Raw genomic sequence first — 13,696 nt, forward strand, 5'->3', positions numbered from 1 at the left:
ACTTGGAGTTTGGCATTATTAGCAGTGATTTAATTTGTTTTCACCAGCTCTGAGTGCAGGAGAATGAGTTTGTGTCCACCTGCTATACACTGTGCAGGCATACTTTTGCTTAGGTGAAGCTTAATTGTGGGCAAAGCTCATCAGAGGACCACAGCTGCTTCTTTCTTACATCTGATCTGTGAATACATGTAGCTACATGTTAGTCATGCAGTTTGGCAACACTGTGAAGTACTGTGAGATGTTAGAATATGTACCATATCAGCAGATGCCATCCTTGTGTAGCTATAAAGTTTTATCATAGTTCAAATTACAACTGTATTTCTACAGTGTTATCTGAATAGAAGCTGAGCGTGAGATAAGAAGTCTTGTAATTCAGTTGTTGTACCAGACTCCTTATCATCTAAGACGCCCTAAATTATATACTACATAGCAAACTCCAACCTAGCTTTGTGCAGCCAGAATGTCTGGCATTGACCTGGAGCTCTGTGTGCCTAACCAGCCTCCCAGTGACACTGTTCATCTGTTCTGTTATAATGTACTGCTGTGAGCAGCGTAATGTGTCTGAAGTCTCTTTAACCTACTTCCTTTTGCTTACCTGAGCTCTCTTTGACACACAGCCACTTTCTAATAATTGTCTTACACGCAGACTGGGCAGGTGAATCATTCTCCCTGTGGCAGCTTTACTTGTGCAACTTACACACCAACAGTGTAGAAATAGAATGTGTATGTTACAAAGAATTTAGAATAAGAGAAAATAAAAATTACTACGCTGAAGAAGTGCATTTCAAACAGCAACTTTATCGTCTTTGTGAATGATCTGCTCTACACAGAACATGTTATATGTATTCTTTGTCCTGTCCAGAATAGGTTTTCAAAGTATTGAAAAGCCTTCATGCTCTTTAACTAAGGTTGTTACAGTGCATAGGAGCTTTAGACCAATAAATAGACTGGGTCCTCGGGATATGAAAATACTATTGACTCAGTGAACTAAAAAATAGTCCAGCTGATGTGCTTCTTGCAAGATTCCTGATCATTGACACAAAATGAAAGATCCACTCCTATTGCTGTTGCCCAGAAAATTTGAGAGCTTATCACTTAATTGAAGTGGTGGATCATTAATGAGATTTGCTTGAATTCAAGGTATTTTTCTGTAGATTCCAATCATTAGCCTCACTGGGGAAGACACCACTAGACTGATGCAGAAATTCTTAATTCTTGTTTTTACAGAGGAGTATCAGTATGAGCTCTTTAGGTACAGTCAGTAATGTGCAGGTACATCTGTAAGGATGCGCCTGGAAATCCTTAAAGGGGAAAAATTGTGCTGACATTATTCTTATTAATCTCTTATTCTTAGAGGTTATACTACATGTGCTTTTCTGCCCTTACTGACATGTGAAAGATTTGTTTCTTGGCTATTAACCTAAGAGAGTCCTGTAGGAGATATTGTATTGCCCCAACTGAGCGATGTGTCTCCCAGTTTGTCTGACAGTCAGTGGTGCTGCTAAAGTCCCCCTGGAATGACTGAGGTGATCAAGAGATTCCTTTACTTCACTGTTAAGCTGTACCCCTGGCAGACAGCCAGCATCAATCACATTTCAAATGTAGATTAGATAGCTGCATGCTAGGCCAGAATGAATCTTTGCTTTGTTGTCTCCTCCACTTGCTTGTTTTACCACTAGGTTTTTGTCAATAAGAATGTTCTTCCCTTTGTACACAGGCCTTCTCTGCTAAGTTGCAAGACTTAGGTTTCCTTCACGGGTTGGTCTGCCGGTGAGATCATTGGCTGAATTTCTTTTGCGTATCCTTTATTTGGAAGAACCCAGTCCAGCTGCTCTAGCAGGACACCAACTGAAACCCTGACCCTACACCATTCTATGAGCACTTTGAAGCAGAGCACCTTGAGCTCCTGTGGTGGGAGATTCAGAGTCTTCATAAATGCTACTGGAATCCTGGCATACTTCCTGGTGAGGAAAAGTAATCAACTAATTTCATCCGATGGCATGTCATGGTGCAATTAAAGTGTTTTGTTAGTCTTTAACAAGAAGATTATGGATAAGCAACAGTATCACTGCTTCAACCAGTCTGTTGTTCATCGAAGGGTGAAGTCTGCAGAGAACCAGAGAGCAGCTATTTATTCCTTGGTCCTTTTACTCAAGGCTTGTGACATACAGAGACAAAAGTGTTTTTTCTAGATTAGAAAAAACCTAATAAGGAGAAACAATGGTATGTTCATCTCTTCCGACAGGAACTCTTTTTCACGAAGTCATCATCACCCCAAGATCTTGAGCCAAAAGCACTTGCTTCTTATTTGGCTCTTGACAAAGCAGAGACCTGCATGAACTAGAATGCCCAATTTTAGCTAGAGCAAGAAATACTAACCTAATGCTAGGGAAACAGGTTTTAGCAGTGATCTATTAGTTTTAGTCTTATTTCAGAAAAGGAAAGGTGAGAATTTTTCTGGGGTTTCTCTGTATTTAGTTTCTCTATAAATAGCTTCATAAACCTGATGATAGTGCTGCTGCCAGTGAGTGTGTTGGAACAAACACAGTCACCAGTCTTGAAGCCGGAGGGCTCCTTATTTGGGACCTGCCCCTGTCTATCACTTCTACTCTCCCCTGAACTCGTCCTGCTCCTCACTGTAATGCTCTTCTACTCTATTTTCTGATACCTCAGGTTCATTGATGAGTCCCGTCACATGTGAGCGTCTGCTTGGCTCCTTGCTCTGGGCTCAAGTGTCAGAGCCAACAGGGAGGATAGCTGAGGGCTAAGTGCTGAGGAATCGAGCGGGGAGCTATGCTGCCTCCCATGCTGCCAGCACGGTTGGAGAGAAGTGAGGGACAAGAGCAGATGGATGGATTTGGAGGAGGGCAGGGTGGAAGAGAGGTCAGGAGAGAGAGAAAGCAAAGCAAGGGAAACAAAATTCAAACTGCCCTCCAGCAGTGTACAATCTCACTCCAGCACAAGACAAATCTCCCTCAAGTATCGTCTGGACTTGGCAGCTCTGTAAGTAGTGCTACAAATGGTGTCAGTAGCAGTGCATCTTCATGTTAATGCCAGTAAGTGTTAGCTAGGAAGCCCCTGAGGACTGCTGTCCTGAAGCCAAACCAGAAAGAAAAAAAATGAAGATGCTTTCAGCTGTTCCTGGAGTTCATGTCCTGCCTTAGCACATCTATTCTTTCAGCCAGTGAGCTGTCACTTAGAAAAGTGCAGTGCCTGGGAGAGGGAGGAGGGAGGGAAAGTATCCCAGTATCCCATGGCCGTGACTTTTGGAGAGATTTTTTTAATGTCAGGGATAGGTTCTGGCTGGTACCTGCACAAGCCAGCCTTGGCTTCCTGTTGTTTCCCTGCCATTTGCATAGCCTCAGTAGGCAGGAGCTCTAAGGCTGTGTTTACAAGACAGTGAACTCTCTGGCAGTGCATTTTAGGTTCGTGGGCAGGCTCTGACAGCAGAGGGGCTGGGTCAGAATCTGGAAGGTCTTGTAAATAATCAGCAAGGGCAGCTTACACATGAGTATCACATTTTTCCTTTTTAACCAACAAAAGAAAGGAGTCTGATTTATGGCTGTCTATTAATCTTGTAACAGACAGACCAGCACTTTGTCATATATAGTGGAAAAGAACATGTCCCCTAAAAGAACATGAAGATTTGCTAATACATCGATGATATGTCATTGTACCTGCTTGATGAACGTATGACAAAAACCTTGTTTTAATCAACTTTCAAAATTACTCTTGAATTTAATTAATTTGCTAACATCTCTGTGGCAGTGTTTACAAGAGACAAACTGTGAACATACACAGTATTGTTATTCCTTAGTGTCAGAGGGGTTTATCTATTATTTGTGAAAAGCCTTGAGATATTTAGACAATTGTGAAAGATTATTACAGACTTGGCACAACTGATGCAATGAGGAATGTTGCAATGTGTTTGACTGTCTTACACAGAAGGGGAGGGAAATGATTTCAAGAGCATTTTCCTGCTGTGAGTTGAGACTAGAATATTAAGCTGAATGATACTGATTCTTTTTTATACCCTTAAAATTGCACCAGTTTGTTTACAGATCCTGGATGATGAATACAAGCCTACCACATTAGGCTGTTTTTCTTTGTTACCCTTCACTGATAGCTTTTCTTCTTGGGTCCATAGTGGTATGCAGTGCACAGACTGAAAACACTGACCTAAATGATTTCTGGCAGGTGATTTTATGCCCCATTCTTAGGTACTTCCAATGAAGGAGATGTCAGTATCACAAAGGTTGTTCCCCTGCTTAGCTATCCTTGTAACTAGGCTTTTTCCTAACACATAATCCCCTACTTCCTTAGTGCAGATTAATCAGTTATTTCTTGCCCTGTTCTTAAGGGATCTAGGGAAGAATTCATCACAGTCTTCAGTTAGTCAGTGTCCTATTTTCATTTTTGAGACTACAGTTCACATTTTTATACTTAGTCCGAACAGTTAATTTATTATATTTTCATTTATAGTAAGATAATACTTTGGAAAGTTACAATGGAAATTGAAGTGGGTTGTTGAAAAAATGAGTGCATTGATAATCATTTTGTTTCATGGACAAATGACATCTGAATATGTGGTGGAGTTTGATTTACTGTGGTTCAAACAGTCAAAACTGATTGAAGGAAGAGACTGGTATTTTCAGTACTCTTTTAATATGGATCCAGCATTTGTCTCCTGTAGTTTGCTAATGCATGGTGTCCTTCTATATTCCTCTACTCTTAACACTGAGTTACAATGAAGCATGTCCGTATTTACTCACCATTCAATATTTTGGTGGTAGGTGGAGAAAGATGTTGAATAGAGAAGCCTTTTCTGTGCCATACAGAGTATGGTTCCTTTTTCTCTTAGCCTGAAGAAAGAAAAACGTCTCTTCATCTTCACTGATTGCTAACTATGTGCAGTCATATGAAAGGTTGTGTGGAAGCCTAAAATGGACATAAAGTTAAATAAATAAAGTACAGATGTCCAAAATAGAAGTGACTCTTTTTGGATTGGTCTTAAAACACGCAAGTCTGGGACCAAGACAGTGGATTTCTACTCCAGCCTTGTCATTTCCTGTTTCATTTGGTTAAGCAGTTTCTTTTTTGTCTAGGCTGTGCCTACACAGTTGTATTCAACAGGAGTTTAATGCTGTTGTCTGAGCTGGGCCAGCCCAAGAACTGTGAACTTGAACCCCTCGGGTACAACACTGTTTTCAACCAAATACATCCTGCTAAGTGGCTAGGCCCATATGCAGGAGCTCAGCACTATGCTAAAAGCTACCAAGCTTTTCTAGGCTTGAACCTGGTTTCCATGAAAATCTTAATGAAAGTTGGATCAGTCTGCAAGGAGGAGTCTGAAAATACTTTTGATTTCCTCACAAGAAAGATTAAGGAAAATTACTGTTGCCCAGCATCAGAATGATTTGAAAGACAGTGATATATGACAATTTTTGCTATTTGTAATATACTCAAGGCAGTGACACTCCTGTTCTAAACACTGCTGATGTTAGGGCTCCTGTTCTGAAGAGATTATTCTCTATGAAATAAACAACTGTAATACGTAACTGTTAGGACATACACAAAAAACTGATTTAGGATTGGATTTGCTGGCATAGTGAGGTTTTTGGGTTTGATATGGTTAAAGACATTGAGATTTTAGTCCTGAAGACTTTTTATTTTCCTAAGCAGCCACTGTGAGTTTTTCCTTTCCCTGCTTTCAAAGCTCCTTCTGAGTTGGATGCTTGAACTGACATTCTTCTGTGCTTTAAAGGCTTTACAGTTGGAAATGGCAGCATCTTTCAGAAATACAGTAAGTATAAAAATGGTATTCAGACCCTTCTCTCTTTCTTGCTATACTTGGACTAAAATTAAATTTGCTTGTACATACTTCTTTTCTATCTCTTTAGGGAGACAAGGTTCAGAATTGCTGAAGTGCAATGCTAGAATACCAGAGAGGCTTTCAGAAGCCTCACAAAATCTGTGGAAAACAAAGAAAAGGGACGTAGCATAGTTTAGGGGAATAGTAGTTGCACAGACTTCTTAATCTTTTACACACTCGTTGAACTAATCGCAACTCGATTAATAAGTAATCCAGCCAGTCAAGTTTACCCGGGACCCAATTTCTAGCCATTTATCATCTGCAAGCAGGTTGTGATTTTCTTATATTTTTAAAAATTGGCAGTCAGAGATATCACATGTTATTGCTACTTTTCTTTCGTTGGTTAAGAGTGTATGCATTTCCTGCCAGCATGAAATATTTAATGAATTTAACATTTAGCTTTATGTGTAAATATGTGCTGCTAACACCCATTTTCTTAAAGGTGTATAGAAAATGAGTGAAATAAAATGCTTATATGTGGGAAGGAAAAATGAGGATGAAAGATGATAAAAATTGAAAAAACCAAATCCATTCAACAAGACAAATGTTTTTGTTCCCTACTGACCCAACTCCAGTAGAGAGTGACAAAAGGCATTATTGTTGGAAGGCTGCTTACTCTCTCTGTAGCCACATCATGTTCTTCACTGTAGCTTAGGTTCTGATCTGTACACTGATAGTCTTAGGGCGTGATTGTAATGGACTGATGACTTTCCTATGCGTCTTCCCTATGGGATGCAGTCTTTTAGGATAAACCTGCTCCAGCGTGGTCTCTTCATGGGCAGCAGTCCTTCAGGTAGTATCAACCTGCTGTGGTCCAGGGTCCTCCACGCACAGCAGTGTGGATAGCCGCTCTGATGTGGTCCTCTCCATGAGCTGCAGGGAAATACCTGCTCCAGTGTGGTCTCTCCCAAACCTCGCACAGGCTGCAGGAGAGTATTTCTTACAGCTCCTGGAGCACCTCTTTCTCCTTTGCTGACCTTGGTGCGTTCAGGATTGTTTCTCACACTTTCTTCCCTCATTCCTCACTGCCTGTACATCTTGCCCTTTCTTAACTATGCTTTCACAGAGGTCCTGCCACCTTCAGCGATGCGCTCAGCTGTGTTCGGTGGTGGCGTCTCTAAAGTAAGCAGGAACTGGCTGTGTCCAGCATGGGGCAGCCTCTGGATTTCTCCGACAAGAACGACCACTGTAGCCACCCCACTACCCGCACTTTGCCACCTAAATCAAATACATGGTCATGGAGACCAGAGCGCCATGTATTTGGTTTCAGTCAGGCACTTGCTGCACAATTAAATGGAAGCAGCAATAGGGCTCTGGTAGTATGGACAGTAGAAACTGGAGAAGATTCCCACAAGATTTGTCCTTTGGAAGACACTGCTATCAAATAGGAGTTAGAGTGTCCTTCAGAAGAAGGCAAGATTTATGCTGATGACTTACTGCGTAGCTAAGGTTCTAGTCTGCCACTAAAGAAGCTCTCCAGGAACAGAGATGAGGGTTAAGTTCCCCTTAGTTCTTCTGATCTCCAGTGCACCAGCATCACCACTCCGTGAAGACTCATAGTTGGGAAATTCTTTCTACAGAAGGAGAGACCCTAACTCAGACCACACTGATTTCTTAATTTCTACCATGTTCCAATTTAGGCTGTTTAAGATTTTTATTTTTGCCTAAAATACAGTTTTCTAGTGAAGAAGTACGAAAGGCACATTATAAAACAGTGGTGTTTTTTTGTTTCCTCATAACAACTGCGTTCCAAATCAATTAAGCAGTTGGGATATTCCAAGAGCTATTAATTAGTATGTTTCAATTATAACTGATGAAGCAGAATTATGTAGATTTTTTTTGAAACTTACCGAGAATCATAATTTCGAGCACTATCTGGGAATATATGACAAATGATACAAAAATTGCAGAAGCCTTTTTATATGACATTTTCCCAAAGCTTCTGCCAGAGATTGCAAAGCAATGGTTAACACAATTCCCTCTGGTACGTATTACTGACGTTTCTCTCCCCACCAACAGAGAGAACTCAATATGTGAACTTTTACTCTATTTCACTAGCATTATCCTATAATAGGAAGAAAACAGTGATTTTATTCCCTATGCAGTTTTTTAACATAACATACTCCTCCCTTCTCCTCACTCCACTCTGGGAAAGGAGCAATTGGGAGCAATCAGTGCTGCTTTCTTTCTAACAGCACATTCAATTTTTTTGGTTTAATGTGTGTTGCCCTTTCTGCCTTTACCTGTCTCTTTCTCTCTCTCTACTTCGTTGAATGCTTTGCCACTGAATACTGCATTTGCAGCAGACTGCTGAGATGTTGCTGAAGTCAGCAGCACTAATACTGCATTAGAGAATCCACTTCAGGGAAAACAATGTTAGATTTAACCAGTGGGGTACTGCTGCAGTGAAAAGCTATATGCTTGGAGGCACTCTGTGCATTTTCCAGACAATACGTCAAGCTTTGCTTTCATGTGCAGTAAATGTAATAGTAATGCTTCTCACTTCAATGGCAGTTTGCAGCAGAATGTTTAACAAGAGTATGGTGAAATTCCCGTTGTGTGGCAGGCTTATGACGGCTTGCACTGCTCAAGTCGTGTGCTTGAACACCTTGGGGATATGCAGAGGGACAAACGGGTGTAAAACATGTCAGTGCTGAGAGCAGTTTTCTTGATCCATGGCTGTACGGATGCTGTGGTCCCCAGACAGCAATGCTTATTATTATGCCTCAATCCAGAACAACAGCCACAGGGATACTAGTGTTCTGCCCCATGTGTAATCGTAGCCTGCAGGCAGGATTTTGTCTCCCATTTCTTGATCACAGCTGAAATGTCACCTGTTAATTAGCCCGCATCATGCAAAGATGCTGCACAAACACAAAAGCAGGCACAATCATTGTCTACTGGGATTTCTGCTCCAAAAGCCAGAGTTTCTCAACCAGCATCAGATTTTTGAGTGCCCAGTGTGTAAAAATCCAACATTCATTGTGTGAGTTAAAAGGGTGCTCTCTACAAAACCTGTTAAAGACACAACAGAGAGAGCTGAAGAATGGGGGTGGGGAGGGAGCTGGAACAGCAAGCAAAGCAGGTGGTGGAAATGATTAGCTGTGTCCTCATAATGCAAAATTTTAATGGCTTAATGATCTTTTGGTTACACATGGACAGAAACTTCCACATTTCACTACTTCCATCATGCATATAGGAACTACCCGCTTCCTCTTGGACATACAAATTCCCTTCATCCATAAACCCACATGTATTTTCTGTTTGTGACATATTCATGAGACATTCAAAGAGTTGATAGCATAATACGCTGGTTGTCTCAGCTCTTCCTCTAACTTACCTCTCTTATCCTTGCTCTGACTACCAGGCACAGCCCTGCTATCTTAACCCAAGCAGCCAGTAGCTGAAATCACTTTGGGGAGTCTGTGGGAGGGTTGTGAGATTGGAAGCAAATGCTAGATACCCACGTTCCCCAGGAACTTACGCTTGGAGATGAGCCAGAGCCTTGGAGTGCGAGATCATACGTTACCCACTGGTGGGCTGCTCATTTTCCTGCCTTTCCTTGGTGTTCAATCAGGAAGCCTTTTGATGTGAACTTCAGTGCGTGGCCATTTCAGAAGGGGGGGTGGGGGCATAAATGGAGTGGCACACAAACAACTAGAGTACTCTGTCCAGTGAAAATGAAATAAATGAGGCTCCTGCCAGGACAGTTATGGCCAGTGGAGTCCCTTCATCCCCAGTCCTTTACAATCCATTATGGAGAAGATAGATCCACTTTTAGTGGCTGGTTCAGGGAAGCTGGGCTAGCACCTCACAGACATTTCCGAGCGTTGGTGCTCCAGGTCTCTGTTCTGCAACTTCGTACACTTGACAAAATATTGTATTTCTAAATTACTTTGGGAGGGAATGATGGCCTATTAAGTAGTGCTACAGGAAGGGTGCACAAGTGTTGATAACCCATTGTAGGATCTTGTGAAAGCAGTAGGGGGGGTGAGTTACTCCTGAATTTTCTCAGTGGAACTGCTCTGCATGATAAGATTACTTTATAACCCAAATTAAACTTCTAGTTTTAAGACAAAGATAAGGAAGACTCCATGGGAAATTTTGAGTGCTTGACTATGTAAATGTTTGAAGAAAGCATAATTTTATTTCTTTAAAAAAACCTCCCATCATACTATGAAGATTTTGGGGAAACATACTGGTATTTACTTTCAGATGCACATCAAAGAACCTTTTTACTTGAACTGAAAGTACTTTGTTGTCTTTCTTGGATGGACACACTGAAATCGGAGATGAAATGTCCAGTTTCATTTTTTATCAGCTCTTGTATTAAATTTAAAGCCAACTGCTGGGTTTATGAATGCGTAAGTGTATGTGGCCTCAGTCTAATTCTGTGCTGAGTTCTGTGAAAGCAACTGTTGCTTCTGATATGTCAAGAACACTATACTTGCATTAAAATGTACATACATTCCAGTTTGATCATGTAACACAGAACATGGAATAGAAGAAAATCTTAAATATGACACTTCATTAAACCTGACTTGCATTTTTTCACAGATAAAAATTGTGACAGCAGTAGCACAGAGGAAGGTGCGTTAATTTACAAAAATAGTATTTGGTTTAAACCAGTTGAGAAACTCTCCTCTAAAACCATTTTTTTTGGGAATCTTCTGTGTTCTTGGCACATTGGATAAGATATTTCCCAGGATATAGGCTAGTGTGGCAAAGCCATGCTTAATATTTTCATAGTTAAAAGCCAGTTGAACATCCTCTCAGCACTGTGGCTCTTATTTGAAGCTGTCTTTCTGAGGTGGCTGTATTTGAACCTTTCTGTCTGGAGATTTTCCCTTTAAATAAGAACTATTTTAACAGAGTCATAACAGGTTATGTATCTCATCCTGCTACTATCAAGCAGGGCCAACTATATGCAAATAATTCTGGCAGAAATTCATCTACCTTGTTCTTAGAAACTTCAGTCTCCTAAAGCAAAGCATATCTGCAGTAATAAAGGACAATTTTAACCTGAAGCAATGTCTATGGTACAAAGTTTCAACAGCTCCAACGTTTTACTGTTCCTCAGTACATCAAGTGCAGGTAGTTGGGTCCTCTTCGAGGTGAGCAGCTGTACAGACACCAGCATTGTAATTGGACTTGTAACATTAAGAGGTTCAGTTGCTTCATCTTGAAGCTTATCCGAACAAACAGGAACTCACCTTTCTTTCTCCACTGGCATCGTCTTACTGAAGTGAGGCCTGTCCACTTACTGAGGTAAGGCCTGGGTTGAAACACGGCTGTGGCGCTTTAGGCCCAGCTGGCAACAGAAGGCCGCGGAGCCGCTGGCTCACTTGTCCCCCCTGGTGGGATGGGAGGAGAAAACATTAGGAAAGGCTTGTGAGCCCAGACAAAGACAGGCAGGGATCACTCACCAGTTATTGTCACTGGCAAAACAGACTCGACTTGGGGAAACAATCAATTTAATTAGTTATCAACCAAATCGGAGCAGGTCAGTGATAGACAAAACAAAACAGATCTTAAAAACCTTCCTTCCACCCCTCCCTTCTTCCCCGGCCCAGCTTTGCTCAAGGGTTGGGGAGTGAGGGTTTCTCAGTCAGTTAACCACATGTTTTTCTCTGCTGCTCCTCAGGAGAGGACTTTCACACTCTTCCCTGCTCCAGCGTGGGTCCCTTCCATGGGGTGCAGTCCTTCCGGAGCAGCCTGCTCCAGCATGGGCTTCCCAGGGAGTCACAGGCTCTTCAGGCACATCCCCCTGCTCCGGTGTGGGGTCCTCCCTGGGCTACAGGGGGGTCTGTGATCCCCCGTGACCCCCCATGGCTGCAGGGCACAGCTGGCCTCACCATGGGCTGCAGGGGAACCTCTGCCCCAGTCCACCTCCTCCTGCCTTTCTGCACTGACTTTTGGTGTCTGTCTAGTTGTCCCTCTCACTTCCCACCCTTCTCTCCTTCCAAGCCTCTGTCCACTCTGTTTCCACTTCTGCTGCTGGGTCTCTTTTTGTTTTTCCACTCTTAAATACATTAATCACAGAGGCCTTGACCGGCTCAGCCAGGACCAGAGGTGGGTTCGACTTGGAGCCAGGGGAGCTTCCAGCACCTTCTCACAGGAGCCACCCCTGTGGCTCTTCCCCTGCTACCAAAACCCCACCACTCAAACGCAACACAGCTGGTGGGTTCCTTTGAGGGTACCTGTCTCCTAATTTAGTGCATGCATGAGAATGGGGATTCACTGCTGCTTTCACTGAGGCAGATTAATTCATCTCCAATATGATTTAACAAACACACATGGATGAGACTATGTTCTGGGAAAAGCCTGTTCTGAAAGCAGCTTGTTTTTAAAAAACATGGGTAAATAAAGCAGGGATTGTTCTGCATTTATTGTAAACATATTCTCTTCTCTTTTGCTCTACATTTGTTCTACACTATAGTCTATCTACAAATGCAAGAATTCATGTAGTCCTTCCTTCTATTAAACTGTTTGTATACCTCTGCACGTTGTTGAATTGCCACTGTAGTCCATCATTTGACTTTAGTAAAACCACTTGTAAAACTTCTGGAAGTTTATATAGCTTTTATGTTTGCTTGTTTATTCAAAAATTGTGCAGACATGGATTCTTACAGGACACTTGTTAGAAAAGGAAGCACTATTTTATCTTTTTCTAGTTGGTGAAACCATGGTTTAAAGGCAAATGGTAGCACTTTTCTGAGAGCACAGATTCATAGAGGCAGAGTTCCAATTAGAAGTCAGGACTTCTGACTTCTTACCATGTGCTCAAGTCACCCCACTCTCTTGCCACGAAGACTGAGATAGCTGCTAGATGGAGTATCTACACTGTTTTTACAATACCTAACTGTTGCTTAAAATCTACCTGGAAACATCTCTGGGGTACTGACTGCAGTTTTGCCTTCTGCATCAGCTTTATAAGACCATCTCTGTTATACATCAGTTGCACATCCAGCTGCTTTAGTAGAGTGTTCCTGTGTATTCTGCTCTCTTCTTACCATGTGAGCCTTGGATCCTGAGACTATTTTTCTGAGTAATCCCACATGTGCAAAATCAGTCCTCAGGCTTGCAGATTTTTTTTTTTTACACTGATTTACATCAGCTGAGCCACTTCTGGGAATATTCAGATTTATTTAGTTCAGTAAGGAGATGTTGTGACTCAGATTTAAGATATTTGCCTGTAGGGGAAGGGAGGTTCTAATTGCTTCACACAACCTCTTACTTTACGTTTCTTATAAACACTTTTCTGATATTTTCTGCTGAAACTCATTGTATCTATTACAAAAATCCTTTCCTTTCAGGAGAATTAGAGAATAAAATAATTGATCTCTTTTACAAAAAATGTTACTTCTAATACTGCCACTCTTCTCTCTGTTGTACTTCAAGTTCTTAGAACATATGTGAAATATATGTGGAGGTAAGAGAAAGTATCCTTTTAATTTTGATATCACTTAATCCCGACTGATAAGTGTTGGGAACTTTTGACCTTTTGATGGTCAAACTGAGCAGCTGTGCCACAGGGTGTTACAAAACTGAGATATACACAAAGGGGATCAACCACAGAGGCTTTTACTCTGATCCTGAGTCCTTTCCAATTTATTTAGTGTTTGGAGCCTCCAAGTCACATAAGAAATGTTAACTGTAAGTATAAAGCAACTATAGAATTTTGTAGTTGATTGGTTAGCAAGTAAGCTGGAAGCTCTCAGTGCAATGCTTCAGACATGTATTGCTTCTAGGAAAAGGTGACTGTAGTAAATAGCTGAGTCCTTAAATTTTTCAGTATCATAAAATGGTTTCCATTGGGAAAGA

The sequence above is a fragment of the Eurypyga helias genome, unplaced genomic scaffold, assembly GCF_000690775.1.
Source record: "Eurypyga helias isolate BGI_N326 unplaced genomic scaffold, ASM69077v1 scaffold28614, whole genome shotgun sequence".
Taxonomy (NCBI): domain Eukaryota; kingdom Metazoa; phylum Chordata; class Aves; order Eurypygiformes; family Eurypygidae; genus Eurypyga; species Eurypyga helias.